The following is a 15,402-nucleotide window of genomic DNA, read 5'->3' on the forward strand; positions in this document are numbered from 1 at the left end:
AAGGGAAACAGTTTAAAATTCATTTAAATTTTGAGGTTTTAAAAATATCCATTTATTTTCCATGGAAACCAAGTTCAACCCAACACAGAGACTGAAAATTCAGGGATTGAGTTATTTATTGTATATTTATCTGCTTTAATACGAGTAATGACTATTAAACACTTACTATGTGCCAGGCAGTGCTATACATTATCTTATTTAGTCTTCATAAACATCTCATGTGGGAATTCTTAGCCCCCACTTTACATGTGGGGAAACTGAGGCTCAGAAAACATATTTTGTCCCAGTTTATATTGCTAGTGGGGCAGAAGGGAGAGTTGAATCCAGAGTCTACGAGATTAAAAGCCCTGTGCTAGTTCCTATGCTACAGTATGTCCCAGATCGTATCATTTTTACAATAAAACTATTTTAGTTGTTTATTTATTATGCACATTTATACTCTACTACTTTCAAAAGACACATACAATAAAATACATTATAATATAAAATATAAAAGCAGTTACAATAAAAATAAAAAGGAAATTAAAAGTTTTTTTGAGGCAGGGACAAGGTAATCAAACTAATTATTTTCTATAAATGTTCACTGAATGAATAAATGAATGAATTAAACTAAAATTAGAGAGTTTAAACTTGGAAGTTCCTAGAAGCTAGAGCAAAAAAGAGAGACATGATGAGTTGCATAGCTGACATGAGAAAGCATACAAGCTTAGCAAAACAACTTATTGCGTGGACTTTAATAATGGCAGTATCAAAAATGATAATGTCTTCAACCACAGTATATCAGAAGAAACATAAATGATTTATATACAAAAGTTATTTTTCTAATGGTCTCTAAAGAACAGATGGCAAATCCTTACAAAACATTTCTGTGGGGAGGTAAGCTAATATGCTCTAGGTATACACCTTCTGTTGTGCTAATATGATGCAATGATGGAGCTCAGAGACTGTAGAACTAAAAGACTGAGTTGGATAGAAAATGGAGACTCCCAAACACCTGACAAATTGTGACGGTGCCACCCGTGAGAAACTCAGTGGATGGCAGCTGGATGACCAAGGTTCGGACCCACTCCCACTTCCATTTGCCTTTGCACTTTTCTTATTTCACCCTCTCACCTTATATTTATTGAGCACCTTTGCTGTGTGCAAAATCTGATGGTAAACCCAGAGGCAGATACCAAGATCAATAAAAATGGCTCTTGCAGTTAAGGAGCTTATAGTCTTTTCTGCTACCTAATAGAAAAAGAAATATTCCTGCCTTCTCACAACGTAGGTATCACTAAGGGTTTCCTTCCAGGACTGTGAGTAGGGAGAATGAGATGGGATCCACTCAGGTGTGCAGTTTTAGATGTCTTTGGGGGTAGATAGATGAAACCGTTGTAGATACTGGAGCCCAGAACAGGGTGAGGGGCACTGTCTCGTGTGTGTTAGTCGTGGTTAATTTTGTGCCTAGACTGCTGGAAGAATAGCTATGGTCTCATGCCCAGCAGACACTCCCAGGTCGCTCTGATTCTTAGTAGTGAAGGAAAGGGCCTTCTCCCCAGAGGATATTTCTCTCTAGAGGAAAGGTGGTAGTATGGGAAGACTGATGGGCCTTGGTTCAACCTCACCATTTGACTTTCTGGCCCTTGGCTTTAGACAAGCTCCTTAGCTGGCTTCATCTTCTTCAGCTATAAAGAAGGGAATAGGGTCTACTTGGGAAAGTTTGTATAAATATTAAAGTAATTATAGGAAAAACAGAAGGTCAATACATGACAAGTATTAGTATGATGATTATTTAATGTTCTCTGATTCCTCTATTTATAGCCATGAGTTTAAATTAAGATTTACCTCAATTCTCTTCAGTTGCTTTTTACTTTTATGCATTTTTTTCATTTTGTTTTGTTCATGTGAAGTAGGTTTAGAATGTACTAGATAATATGCTTCATGAAGATAGGAAATGCATCAGTCTTGCGTTGTATAATCAGCACAGTTCCAGCATGGGGACTCAATAAATAGGTATTGAATTGAATGAATGCAGGAATGCGTGAAAGTGAAGTGGGGAGGGCTTGTGCTCATAAATACACTCATCCTCATCACTCCATACATCAAGGTTTCTGATTTGGAAAATATAGTCCTTTTAATATTACATTATACCTAAAGATATCTTCTGTTTTTGAGGGGGCTGAGGGGTCTGAACACTCCCCACCTAATTGAAATTCAGATTCCTTTTCCTGCTATTGCTGAAGATCTGTTTGATTTTTATAATCTCCTTCTCCATCTTACTTCCCTTTATATGTTAGAAGGGAGACAATGAACTCCAGTCTGATAATAACTTTAGACTTTATATGTGGTTGCTATAGACACATTTGTTTTTTTTATTATGTAGATAGTAGCTTTGCTTTTTCAATATAATGCATTCAGCGATTAAGTCCAGGGAAGCCCACATTTGCTGATAGATGGTTTAATATTATACTGTAAGAGCAACACTTTAACAAATTAGCCATTAATGGAAATGTCCATGATTAGTTGTATTTGATCATTGGCTATGGATCCATAGAGAAGATATCTCCAAAGTGATTCACAGAATCTGGTATTTAGAACCTAATTTTTGCAAATTGACCAAGGGGTTGGAAACAAAAAAGAACTGAATTAAAAAAAAAAAACGTTAATAAGCCAGGTATTTAATGCTTATAGATAGGTAATAATAAAATCAGAAAGGATGGGAGAAACTTCCAAGAATTTTCTTCGGAAGAAGAAAATTAAAGGAGGCATTGACAAAATTAAACCCAGTAATTAAAACCCAATGAGTAATGATCTAGCTTTCTTTATAAAATAATAATGGGCCTTGTTCTGATGATAATCTGATTCTCTTTGATAACTACAGTAGCAGGGAGGGATAACCTTTGAAAACGGGCTTTGATAAAATAACAAAGCATTAACTCTTCTCAGCATCATCCGTGATATCTGATCCCCAAAGCTGATACAGACACGTTCGCTTCCTTTGCTGAGAGACAAGAAAGAGGGCTGGCTGACAACATCTTATGTCTAAAATAATTCATCATTCTGCAGTGCGATGTGTCTCCCCAAAGTATCACTGTGTCTTATAATCTCCCAATATGATGGATGAAGATGAATCATTGTAGTAGGAGTATGAATTTATTTCTGAAACATAAAATCCCAGGGATCAGTGTAGACATTCAGCTAATCTTTTCTACACCTCACTCTGCCTGGGGTCATAGGGAGGGCTTCCAAGGGAATAGCTACAAGGGGTACTCTGATTTCTGCCATTGCTGCCACCTCTCATTTTGCTCTTAAGTTTTTGTCGGCATTTCTGGTATGCCGTATTCTGTTGGTGGGTCACCAAGCACCAAGACTGGGGAGGACGCCTACCAAATAACAGCTAATAGGGCTCTAGACTGGGACCTAAGCCCAGCTTTAGTGCAGGAGATTTGTGGCGCCATTTTCATGACATAACCAACTTTGATTGAGGAGCGTCTGTTAAATAAATGTTAAGCACAGTGCACTGGATGTCCCAAATTAAACTTCATGAGACACTAAAATATAGATAATTTAATCCTCTTTTTACCGATGAGCAAGTAGAGCCTTGGTGTAGTTAAGAAACTTGCCCACTGCTGCCCAGTGTCAGGAGTTACAGCCCTTAATACAAGTTTTTCAAAGTGTAGGTCACAATCCATTGGTGGGTCATGAAATCCATCTAGTGGGTCAAGACAAGTATTTTTTAAAAATGAAAGAATATACGTGAGTTTGATAGGCCAAATATGAAAAAAAAAATAAAATTAAATTAAAAATGAAAGAATAAAATAAAATAGAAAATATCAAAATAGATGACACATAGAAAGCCCCAGTATTTTCTTGCAAGCTTTCATTTCAGTTAAATGTATATGAACGTGTGTGTGTGTGCCGTGCTGTGATGTGAAATCTATTGATTACTGTGCGTCGCAGTCCAAAGTTTTGAAAAACCCATCTCTGCACAGCACTGATCCAGAGGGTAAGATTGTTGGCAATGAGATTTTTGGGAAAATGACTGGCACCAGAACTCCTTCCATCCAGAGCAGATGAATTGAGTGGTTTAATATTTATTCCAGAAAAGTTAAAATTTCATTACAAAACTGTGTCTATGAAGCTATTGATGAAGCACTTGGGATATATTTTTGAATCCAAGAGACCTTCAGGGACCATCCTAAGTAATTGTCTAAATCACTTACGGCATTTGTGGTTAATAGAACTGTCTCTTTTACCCTAAAAAGCCATTTTTTGTTATTTATTGAGAATTTACATAAGTTAGGCCCTGTTCTAAGTGCTTTACACACAGGATCTCTTTTAGTCCTTACAACAACTTTGTGAGGCTGGCATTATCGCCCACAGTTTAAGACAAAGACGTTGGGCAACAGGGAAACTGACTGCCTTGCCCAGCACAATGCAGATTCAAACCCAGGCTTGATTTCCGCGTCAAGTCCGAGCTGGAGGGAGGGATGGCGATACCGTGCCTTCCCTCAGAATCTCTTCCCTCTTCCCTTTTAACAACTTTATTTTTTTCTCTGACAGAAAGACTTACTCTGAATCTAATTTAAGTCACTCATGCTGCAGTCGAAGCCCTTTCCCTCTTTGTCTCCTTTGTGGTGGCCGGGAACAGCTGGTCACCGTCCCTCTGACAATGACGTGTTGTCGAGTAGGGGACAGTAATTTTCCTCCTTCAGAACCAACAATCTCAGCTTCTTGATCCATTTTTCCTTGGTTCTATTTTCTCCCAACCCTTCAATTACTTCTTTGTTTCTTGCCCCATCCCTTGGGGACAGCTCTGCAGCTCGACTCCTTGTCAGCAGTGGATGTGGAGCAGGACGAGGTTTGGGCACGTCTGGTTCTTATTCCTCTGTGTTTCCCTGAGATGGGCACCTCTGCGCCCACTTCTCATCTGCATTCAGCCTGCGGGTGCCTTGACGGCCCCTGCTGGACCCCTCCGCACACAGATCTTGGCTGCCTTCCACGCATCCACTCACAATTGTGCAGGGCACACATGCCTCCAGCGGCTCCCACCTCCCTTGTGGCTCACTATTGTTAAAATTTGTCACAGCCTCCTTGACTCTGCAATGTCCTTCCCCCAATTCCCCTTCCAATGCCCTTCTCCCACTCTCCAATTATCCTCAGAGCGCCCCCATCTCTCAAGGCTCTGCTCAAACTCTCAGCTATTCCTGCTGAGTGGAAGGTTGGCGTCTCACCCACCTCTGGCCTGCTGCGTCCCTTTTTAATTTCTCTCTAAGCTCTTTTCACTTTCTGCCTCAAGAGTTTTTATGTACATGTCATATCATTCTTTTCTTAATTATTCATTTATAGTTTAATTTTTAAAATAGGCAATACATGCATCTGGTATAAAATCCAAAAGCTATAAAAGGCACACAGCAAACATTTTTCCTGATACCTTGTCCCCCAGAGGCAGGTGGCTAGTGTCACCAGCTTCTTATAAATGATTCCAGACATATCTCACATATCCAATTTGTGACATCACACACACACACACACACACACACACATACATATATGTGTTATCCACAAATTGGATAACTACCACACACATTTTTCTGTACTTTCTTTTCAACTAGTAGTATATCTTCAATAGTACATAATTTTATAAAGAGCTTCCTCATCTTCTTTATGGTTGCATAATATTCCACTCTGTGGATCAAATCCTAATTTATTTTGTTAATCCCTACTAAAGGACGTTTGTTTTTAAGAGCATAGACTTTGGAATCAGACTAACTCAATGGAATTCTGGCTCGATCACTTACTAGCTGTATGATCTTGGGCAACTTGCTTAACTTCTCTGTGCTCCAGTTTTCTCATCTGTGAAATGGGAATTGCAATAGTACCCACCCTTAGGGTTGTTGTGAGGATTAAATATGTTAATCGATGTCAGGTACTTAGAACAGTGTACAGCACATACTAAGCTCCAGTAAACGTTAGCTATTGATTAGATTGTTTCCCAAGTTTTGCTATTACATTCTGAACTAGTAAATAACCTTGAACATAGGAGTGGTATCCAAATATTTAACAACTATTACAGCACAGACGTTGACAAATCAGAATGATGCTGGCCATAGTGCTGAAGCATGATCCCAGAGGCTCCCTGTAGCATAAGGTGTTTACCTCCTGAGTTGCTGGGTTGCAGCAAGGTCTGCAGGCATTGCGGAGGGGACTGGATGACAGGGCAGCAGTGGGTACCGGTTGGACTTAGACAGCAGTATTTACTGATAAATAAGTAAGCATTTCAGTATTTTAACAACTGCTTCTGGGGCATACCAGGTGAAATTAGCTCTGTATTCAAACATCATTTCATACACGTGTGCATATATCTTTTAGGATAAATTCCTGGAAGTGGAATTGCTACATCAGAGGTTATGCACACTTGCAATTTGTCCTCTCTAGAGATTGTACCAGTTTACAGCCCCACCAGCAATATATGTGAGTGAACTTCTTTTTATCTTTGCTCATCTAATAGGTGAAAAAAACTGATATCTCAGTGTGGTTTTAATTTGCATTTCTCTCATTATGATTGAGTTTGAATGTTTTTAATGTATTTAATAGCCATTTATACTTTCTCTTTTTTTTGGCTTTTCTTATGGGTCTTATTATAATTGAGTTTGAATGTCTATTTATATAACAATCATTTATACTTCTTTTTCTGTGTACTGTCATCATGTGCTTTACCCATTTTTCTTTTGTGTTGTTGGTCTTTTTCTTACTGATTTGTAGGAGCTCTTCATATATTACATGCCATTCATTCTTTTACTTAACTCTAGAAATTTACTGAGCACCTACAGCAGGCTTGGTGCTGTTTTATAACTTTTATACAGAGATTAAAAACAATAATACAACAGTACTTACCTCCAAGGAGCTTGAAGACTAGCAAAAGAGACAGACAAAGAAATAAACATTTGCAATAAAGAATAAAAAGTGCTCTGAGAGACGTGAGCTTGGGGTGCTTTGAGAGCACAGAGGAGAGCGAATATTCATGTGGACCACATCTGGTTAGGGAATTCTGCAGAGTGTTCAAAGCCTTCGAGTAGTGGATGCTTAATAAGTGCTTGTTCTGTGTGTAAAGACTGATTGGCTCCTCTGGTTGAGTACCTAGTTGGCTCCTCTGTTTCAGACTCATTTCTAAAGAGACCAGCATCATAATTTTCATGATATCTGCATCTGCTCCGTAGTTAAGGCCTATTCCCAGACCCTAAAACACAAAAGGAATACTGTAAACACAACACTACCATCACTGCCAAGCTCTACACCCGTGCCTGATAGTAAGGAGATTTATCTCCACTGGAGAACGATAGCTTATCATTGAACTATCAGCTAAATTTCCCAAATAAAGAGGGATCTTTCCAAATATAAAATAGGCCATATCCTCAGTGTGGTCCTTTGTTCTATCTATTAATGATCTTTTAGCAACCTTTGGGTTTTAAATGCAGGTTGGACATAATACAGCACTCAGGCCCAACAATGACATTCACCTTTCTATTATATCTTTTATTGAGAACCTGCTGCAAATGTTTCACATCCAATTAACCCATATAGTAGCAATGGTATTAAGTGGGTCATCCTATTTTAAGACTATTTTTTATAAGAGTTAAATGCAGTTTGAATAATCTACTCCAGCTGGGGCTGGAACAATTGAACACAAGCCTCGGGCAGAACAAAAGTTCTAAACAACTAGAGAGTCCCTTCTGCATGGTTCTAGTGCACAGCTGATTCTTTGAAATGGTGTTTGTCATAAACCCCCAAAGTAGCTTGTACCTTATCCAACAAGGTTAAGAGTTATTGCTTCAGCTCTCGGCAGTACCAAATAAAAGAATTCCACTTTCCTATCAGCAAGACTGCATATCATCTGAATTAATGGGCAGAACTGGCTACATAATTTGTGGGGCTCAGTTCAAAATAGAAATATGAGACCCCTTATTAAAAAATTATTAATAATTTCAAAATGATGACCGCAGAGTATTAAACACAGCTGGAGAGAGGCAGAGCCAGATCTGCAATCATAGATGTAATGAGACTAAAATATATGGAAAAGAGTTATAGATTATTTGCTACACCTTGAAATTTATAATTGCCTTTATTATAAAACCATGACCTATATTATAATTTTTTTTTAGTAGCTAACTTTGTGTATCACATTTCCATCTATGACATTTTTCCACCAAGGAAGGTAAATGAGATGCATGTCCTTTCTCTGTTCCCCTGGCTTCCTTTTCTTCCAAATTATGCCCAGAATCCAAGTCTCTTAGGCTCTGATTCAATGAACTTTTGACTAACCAGTACTTTTCAAGCTTTCTAAACTGTGACTTTACAACTGTATTACATTGAAATCTAGGTCACATCAACACACATGTATACAAGTGAAACAAAAGCTCCATTAATTGATGTTTACCTTTCTACTTGCAATGCAAATATTTGCTATGCTATTCATTTATATACTATTTCATTCAAAACAAACAAACACCAGTCACAGCCCACTAAATTGATTTTATAAAACAGTAATGGGTCACATCACACAGTTCCAAAATTATTGCTTCAATGTCCGTGTTGCTTCCCTGTTGGGAAGGGTAGGTGAGGTCTGGGGGCATCCATAAGAAATGTTCTCTGGAAAAAAAAGTGAAAAAGCAGGAAATAGACACATCTAGACTCTACTGGGGAAATACAAATTGGTATTACCTTTCTAAAAACAGTTTGCTAAGTTTACTGTAGTCTGAAAAATGTGTTCACTCTGATTCAACAATTCCACTTCTTACAATCAGGCCAAGGGAATAATCATTGATGTAGGCAAAGATTTAGCTACAAAAGACGATCAATGCAATATCATTTACAATGGAGGAAAATTAGAAATAAGTTAAATGTTCAACAGTAAGGAATCAGTCAAATGAAGGCATATATTTTTGAATTGGATGTGCTACCATTAAATTATATCATATATGTAATCAAAGATTTAGTGATATGAAAATACTTATGATATATTAAATGAGGAAAGCAGATATAGAACAGTATATACTGTGTGATGCCATTTTTTTTTTAATGAAAAGAGACTACATGGATATATCAATTTTAATTTAAAAGTTCAGGAGAAAACATATTAACGGCCGGGCGCGGTGGCTCACGCCTGTAATCCTAGCACTCTGGGAGGCCGAGGTGGGCGGATCGTTTGAGCTCAGGAGTTCGAGACCAGCCTGAGCAAGAGCGAGACCCCACCTCTACTAAAAAATAGAAAGAAATTATATGGACAGCTAAAAATATATATAGAAAAAATTAGCCGGGCATGGTGGTGCATGCCTGTAGTCCCAGCTACTCGGGAGGCTGAGACAGGAGGATCGCTTGAGCTCAGGAGTTTGAGGTTGCTGTGAGCTAGGCTGACGCCACGGCACTCACTCTAGCCTGGGCAACAGAGTGAGACTCTGTCTCAAAAAAAAAAAAAACATATTAACTATTAACAGTGTAGTCTATCAATATAAGGTGTGTTAGGCCACTAGGGCTGCCATAACAAAATACCACAGACTGGCTGGGTTAAACAATGGAGGTTTATTTCTCACAGTTCTGGAGACTGGTAGTCCATGATCAAGGTGTCAGTAGGTTTGGTTTCTTCTGAGAGCTCTCTCCTTTACTCGTAGATGGCCATCTCCTCTTTGTGTCCTCACATGGCCCTTTCTCTGTGCTCACACACTCCTGGTATCTCTTCCTCTTCTTATAAGGGCTTCAGTCCTATAGCATTAGGGTCCCACCCTTATGAGCTCATTTAACCTTAATTATCTCCTTAAGGGCCCCATCTCCAAATATGGTCATCTTTGGGGTTAGGGTTTCAACCCACGTATTTTGAGGAAACACAATTCAGTCCATAGCATATGGGTTGTAGGATTATAGGAAATTTTATTTTCTTCTTTTTGATTATCTGTATTTTCTAATTTTTCTACAATGACCATCACGTAATTTAAATTTAAATGACTTGTATAATTAAAAAATAACAAGAACCAGGGCTCCTCCAAAAAGAAGGGAAGGGCAGGGAAAATACAGAAAACAATGTGCATTTTTCATAAGGTGAGTGAAGAAAGTCATTTGAGACTTTCTAACGACAATAAATTAATATTTTATCTCATGGGTTACATATTCAATAAAGCGGTTTGTGAATACAGTTTTTTAAAGGCTCTGATGGTTGGCACTGGTTATCCAAACTGGTGAGTGTTCAGCTTCATCCTTCATCCATCTATAGAAGAGTTTCTCCACAGCGTGGACCCAGGGACTTTAGTGAGTCACTTAAAACAGCTGATTGCAGAGAGACAGGTGGGGCTCCCATGTGGCTACTCACTTCTAGAAGATTTCATATTCAGTGGGGCCTGCTTCTCTTTGACGTTTTTTTTTACCATACATTTTCATGTGATATTTCATGGTTATCCTCACAATAACTATCTGACATAGGAATTCTTTTTCCCATATATATATATATATATATATATGTATATATGTGTGTGTGTGTGTGTTTATACATGTATTTTCTTTTTTGTGTGAGGAAACTGAAGCCCAGAGATTGATTTGCCCAAGGTCACATGATAAGACCAGAATTCAGACTCAAACCCAGGCCCCTGACTCTGACACCCATGTTTCCTGTACTAACCCTACCGTGATGCCACTAGGTCTTGAAAATTTTGTCTGGTTCTGAGAACACAGCTTCTTGAGGGTTGTGGTGTCTAATGAGAAAAAAGAAGTGATTCAAGGCTACAGCCACCAAACACTTTCCAATAGACTGGTTCCATGTTAGGACAGAGACTCACACAGCCAGGCCTGAGAGAATGGGGAAAGAGGAATCTTGATTATTTATCCATGCTTTCTCCTCTCTCTCTTTGTTCACTTCTGTGTCCCCCTTGTGGCCACCCTCCTGTGAAGCTGAGTGCCCTGACTCTGTCCTCTGCCTGTAGTGACCACCCAGGCCTCCAATACTGTCCTAGGCCATACCCTCGATACATCAATATTCACAGTTTGCCTGATTTCTTCCCATTTGTTTCAGGATCTTTTATAGATCCTGATCTGTTGTGAACTAATTATTTAGGGTGAGGGGAAGGGATGTTCAATTAAAAAGAGAGAATCCTGGAAAAGGTAAAGGAGTCAAAACATTAATCAAAAAAATAATTTCTATGGATGGAAATCTTTTTTGGCAGGATGGCCATTCTGCCATCTCCCTGATATTATACCGGAGTCGATCATTAGCAATATGTTAATGACTTCTTTTATCTCTATTCTATTCAGCAATTAATTAAAATATCTCAGGACTGATAAGCATTTCACAGAATAAATATTTTGATTCTCACTTTGCCTGGCTTGAAAGTGGAGTAAAGCATAGGAGAAAACATATTAGCTTGAGAGGACACAAACCTGAATTTGAAGCCCCTCTTTGTCACTTTGCTGAGTCACCGAATCTCTCAGGCTTAGTTTCCTCATTTGCTAAAAGAAGATAATGCCACCCAGCTCCTAACTACGTAAGGACTACGTGGAAGAAGCCTTCATTCTCCCAGTGCTGTGCTGGAGCCAGCTGACCCTGGTTCCTGAGAGTCAACAGGTAAATTTTCAGGCAGTTCTGATCTAGTTGTTAAATTAAAAATTAAAATATTTATCAAAAATTAAATTATTAATATATAAAGTTTTACAATTAAAGACATTTAGAAAAACAAAGGTAAAACTCATCATATCCTAATTATGTTACAATTGTCTCTGCTCTTGTGGTTATTTGTGTCTATTGTATCTCTGTGGTGGAAATACTATTAAATATTGACTGGGTGCCACTGTACATCTCTCCCCAGCTCTGTGTTAGGGGACATTACATTGGTAATTTGAAATTGGCCATGGTGAGAGTATTTACACCATGAAAATGAACAAACTCTGCAAATCAAGACCTGACTTACTGTATTGTTAATCATCTAAGGCAGGGTTTCTTAATGTGGGCACTGTTGGCATTGGGGCTGAGTAATTCCTGGTTGTGGGGGGCTGCCCCGTGCACTGTAGGATGTTTATTTAGCAGCAGCCCTGCTCTCTACCTACTCATGACACTCCCCCCAAGTCATGACAGCCACAGCTGTCTCCAGATATAGCCAAAGGTCCCCTGGGGACAAAACTGCCCCCTTCTCTCAGTTGAGAGTCCCTTGTCAAAAGGGTTAGCAAATTAAGATTGGTAGGCACAATTTGTATACAGCCTGCAGGCAAAGAGAGGTTTTAAAGAAAGGTTTATCAAATATAACAGAGACTAGATATGGCCTGTAAAGCCTAAAATACTTACTTTTTGGTCCTATAGAGAAAAAGTTCATTGATCGTTGGTCTAAATGATGAAAAAACTGTTAATAATGTAAATTGAACTTAGAAGTATGTCATGTTTGTAGCTGTTACACTATGAATAGCACACAAAAATGGAAGAAATATTTTTCCAGTATGTGAAAACTATTATTGGATTCAGCAGAGAAGCAGTCACACCACTCATGAACAAGTGAATTTCCAACATACATAGTGTTGGAGCTGAAAGAGAATTCCTTTTAAAGAAAATAATTTGTATGCAAGTAATATTTTAATAGTAGATCACATATAAAATTTCAGAACAATAAATTGGGAAAAGAATTAGTGGTCTGGGATGCAATGTCATTTGTCAAACCAAGTTTGCTACCAATACGAGAGTTCAGCAAAACTCAATGAAAACATTCTTAATTAACTCAATTGATTACTCAATGGAATTAATAATGTACAATTATATATTTTATTTCTAGTTGTAAAATATGTGTTACATATCTGTTATATCAGTGAAATTTAAAATAAATGTATATATGTGTGTGTATGTATCTGGTTGTTAATCATTTAGCAGCACACCACTGTGCCCACCTCCTGCCCTACCCCTATTTCTTTGTTCTTCATCCATACTCTTCTTTGAAAAACATTGTCCTTCTCTTTATTTCATGGGGTTCTCCAAGCTACCTCCTGCCACAGAGCCTTTGCTGCTGCCTTTCCCTTTCCCCGAAATGCTCCCTTTTCTCCTCGATACCTTTCACTCCCAACACATCTTAGATCTTTCATCTTATCTAAAACACCACTTCCTTGGGGAAAGGCTTCCTTAACCCTTCTGATGTGTTGGGGCTCCCTGATAAATACCATCATAGCACTGTGTATTTCTCATTCCTCATATGCTGTCACAAGAGAAATTATAAAATTATCTGCATAATTTTTATTAATTATTTGTATCCTACACTAGGCTGTATGTTGCGTGAAGGCAGGGACCACATCATTTTGTTCACTGCTGAATTGCCAGTGCTTAACGGACTGCTTGGAAAATATTAAGTGCTCAATAAATGCTTGTTCCTTTTTCTCTTCTTTTTCCCTGTGGTCATTAGAATTAATCTCATGAATAGAGAGCACATTTTCTGTTTTGTTATGATTAATGGAGAGTAATAATATTTTTATGATATCTTGGACTTTTGCATCTTATGTCATAATTAAATATTATTCTTTACGTGATTTCCTTTATTATTATTATTGCTATTATTATTTTTCTGAGTATCTCCCTCTTTCATCGGATGGTGAGCTTCCAGAGGTTAGGCTCCGGGGCTCTCCTACTCAGCACTAACACACTGCCTGGGACACCTATTACCAGGGACAAGGCAGTGAACACGGTAGATACAGTCTGTTATGTTCTACATGATGAGATAGATATCAAACAAGTCAATATTTGCCAAGAGGTGCTAAGTGCTATGAGGAAAAATAAAGCAAGGTAAGAATGAAAAGAGAGGTCTTGGACTTGGGAGGGAAATGTCATTTTATTTGGGGTGTGCAGGAAAGGCCTCTCTGGTAAGGTGAGTAGAAACCTGTAGGAAGCAATTAAAGATCCTTGGGCAAAAAGCACTGCAGGCTGTGGAACAGTAGGGAGCATGCTTTGTGGGCTCAAAGAATAGCAAGGGGGCCATGTGGCTGGAGGAAGGGATAGAAGAGGTTAGAGAGACGGTGGGAAGGGGTGAGGTTGGGTGGTGGTGTAGGTCATTGGGTCACTGTAAGAAGTTCAGCCATTACTCAGAGAGATGAAAGCCGTTGTTGGGGTGGGGGGTGTTGAGCAAAAGAATGACATGATCTTTTGGTTCTAGTAGGATGACTTCAGCTGCTGTGCCAGGAATGAACAGTAGGGTACAAGTACAGAGATAGGGAGATAGTTAGGAGCCTATGGCACGGACCCAGGGCGAGAAATCTGGCTTTGATCAGAGTTATGGCAGAGGAAGTTGTGGGAAGGTATCAAATTCGATATGTATTATTCTGAAGGTAAAATTTAAGGATTTTCAAATGGATTGATTGTGTAGTGTGAAGAGAAGGCAAATGATTGTTTAAATATTTGAAAAGGCACATATGTCATGCCCAGCACTACCTTGTACATTGTCAGAGATCCAAAAGGATGGAAAACATGCTCCACTCTCCGGGGTATCTAGTCCAGCTGGGTGAATATGATTGTTAGTGTGAAATGCCCAGAGAAATATTAACACGTAGCACTTTCTGTGTATCAAATACCCTCTATGTACCACCACTGTGTATATATTAATTCATTTCATCCTTACAATTACTCCATGAAATACATAGTAATTATATCTCCATCATACATATGAGGAAACTGAGACATAAAGATATTAAGTAAAAGCTTAAGGTCAAGGCTACACAGTTCACAAATGGCAGAGCTGGGATTTGAACCCAGGTGGTCAGGTTCCAGAGTCTGTGTCTTCAGTCATCACTCTTCCTTGTGACAGAGTCAGGGGCATGCACATTGGAAACCCACAGAGGTAGGGAGATGGAGGGGCGACGGCAGTTCAGTTTTAGACCGTGTGTACAGAAATATGGGCGCCCAGGTGCCTACAAAGCAGTCGGAGGAGCAGTGTTTTTACAAGGCGAGCTGCAGGGCTCCGGGGCTCAGCCGGTTTGTCCTGGGAATCACGAGGCTCTCCCAAGGTTCCCTTCTGTGTTTATATCATTTAGCAGGGGAGGGTTGTTAATGACTAATCTGTGTCCCTGAGGCACGGAGCCAAGGAGGAGATGCTGCTGCTAGGCCAGAAGGCCGCCTGTGATTACCCACCGCTTTCGCTAGAACTCTGTCCTCCTCAACTCGCTGTCTTACCTCGGTGCAAATCTGAGCATTGGTAACAAAATTGCTGGGATTTGGAGAGGAGGACTGGACTCAGAATCCTCCCGGGGCCTTGAAAGGTCATCTCTGACCCAAAACAATCCAAGTAAGTACCTAATTCCTTTGGGAGCGGGGTGTCTGTCTCACGGTAGCGAGCAGATGCAGTCACAGGTTTCTCTTCGCGATCAGTAATTTCTGTCGATAAATGAATTCTAAGTTAGTAGTGTTTGGTGTAACATCTT

At 39.1% G+C, this 15,402-nt stretch overlaps 1 protein-coding gene across 5 annotated transcripts in view; it reads left to right on the forward strand.

The window, feature by feature from the left end:
* NR1H4 (nuclear receptor subfamily 1 group H member 4) overlaps window positions 1–15,402 on the forward strand; it is a 99,986-nt gene that overhangs the window by 18,806 nt on the left and 65,778 nt on the right. For 3 of the 5 annotated variants that reach the window (XM_069491064.1, XM_069491061.1, XM_069491067.1), the window contains exon 1: window positions 14,976–15,266. The exons of 1 other annotated variant lie outside the window; for it this stretch is intronic. The gene's annotated coding sequence lies outside the window, so the exon portion shown is untranslated. Of the gene's footprint in view, window positions 1–6,354; window positions 6,457–14,975; window positions 15,267–15,402 lie in introns of those variants that run through there. One more of the 5 variants, XM_069491063.1, reaches the window with a different exon arrangement.

This window comes from Eulemur rufifrons, chromosome 16 (genome assembly GCF_041146395.1).
Source record: "Eulemur rufifrons isolate Redbay chromosome 16, OSU_ERuf_1, whole genome shotgun sequence".
Taxonomy (NCBI): Eukaryota; Metazoa; Chordata; class Mammalia; order Primates; family Lemuridae; genus Eulemur; species Eulemur rufifrons.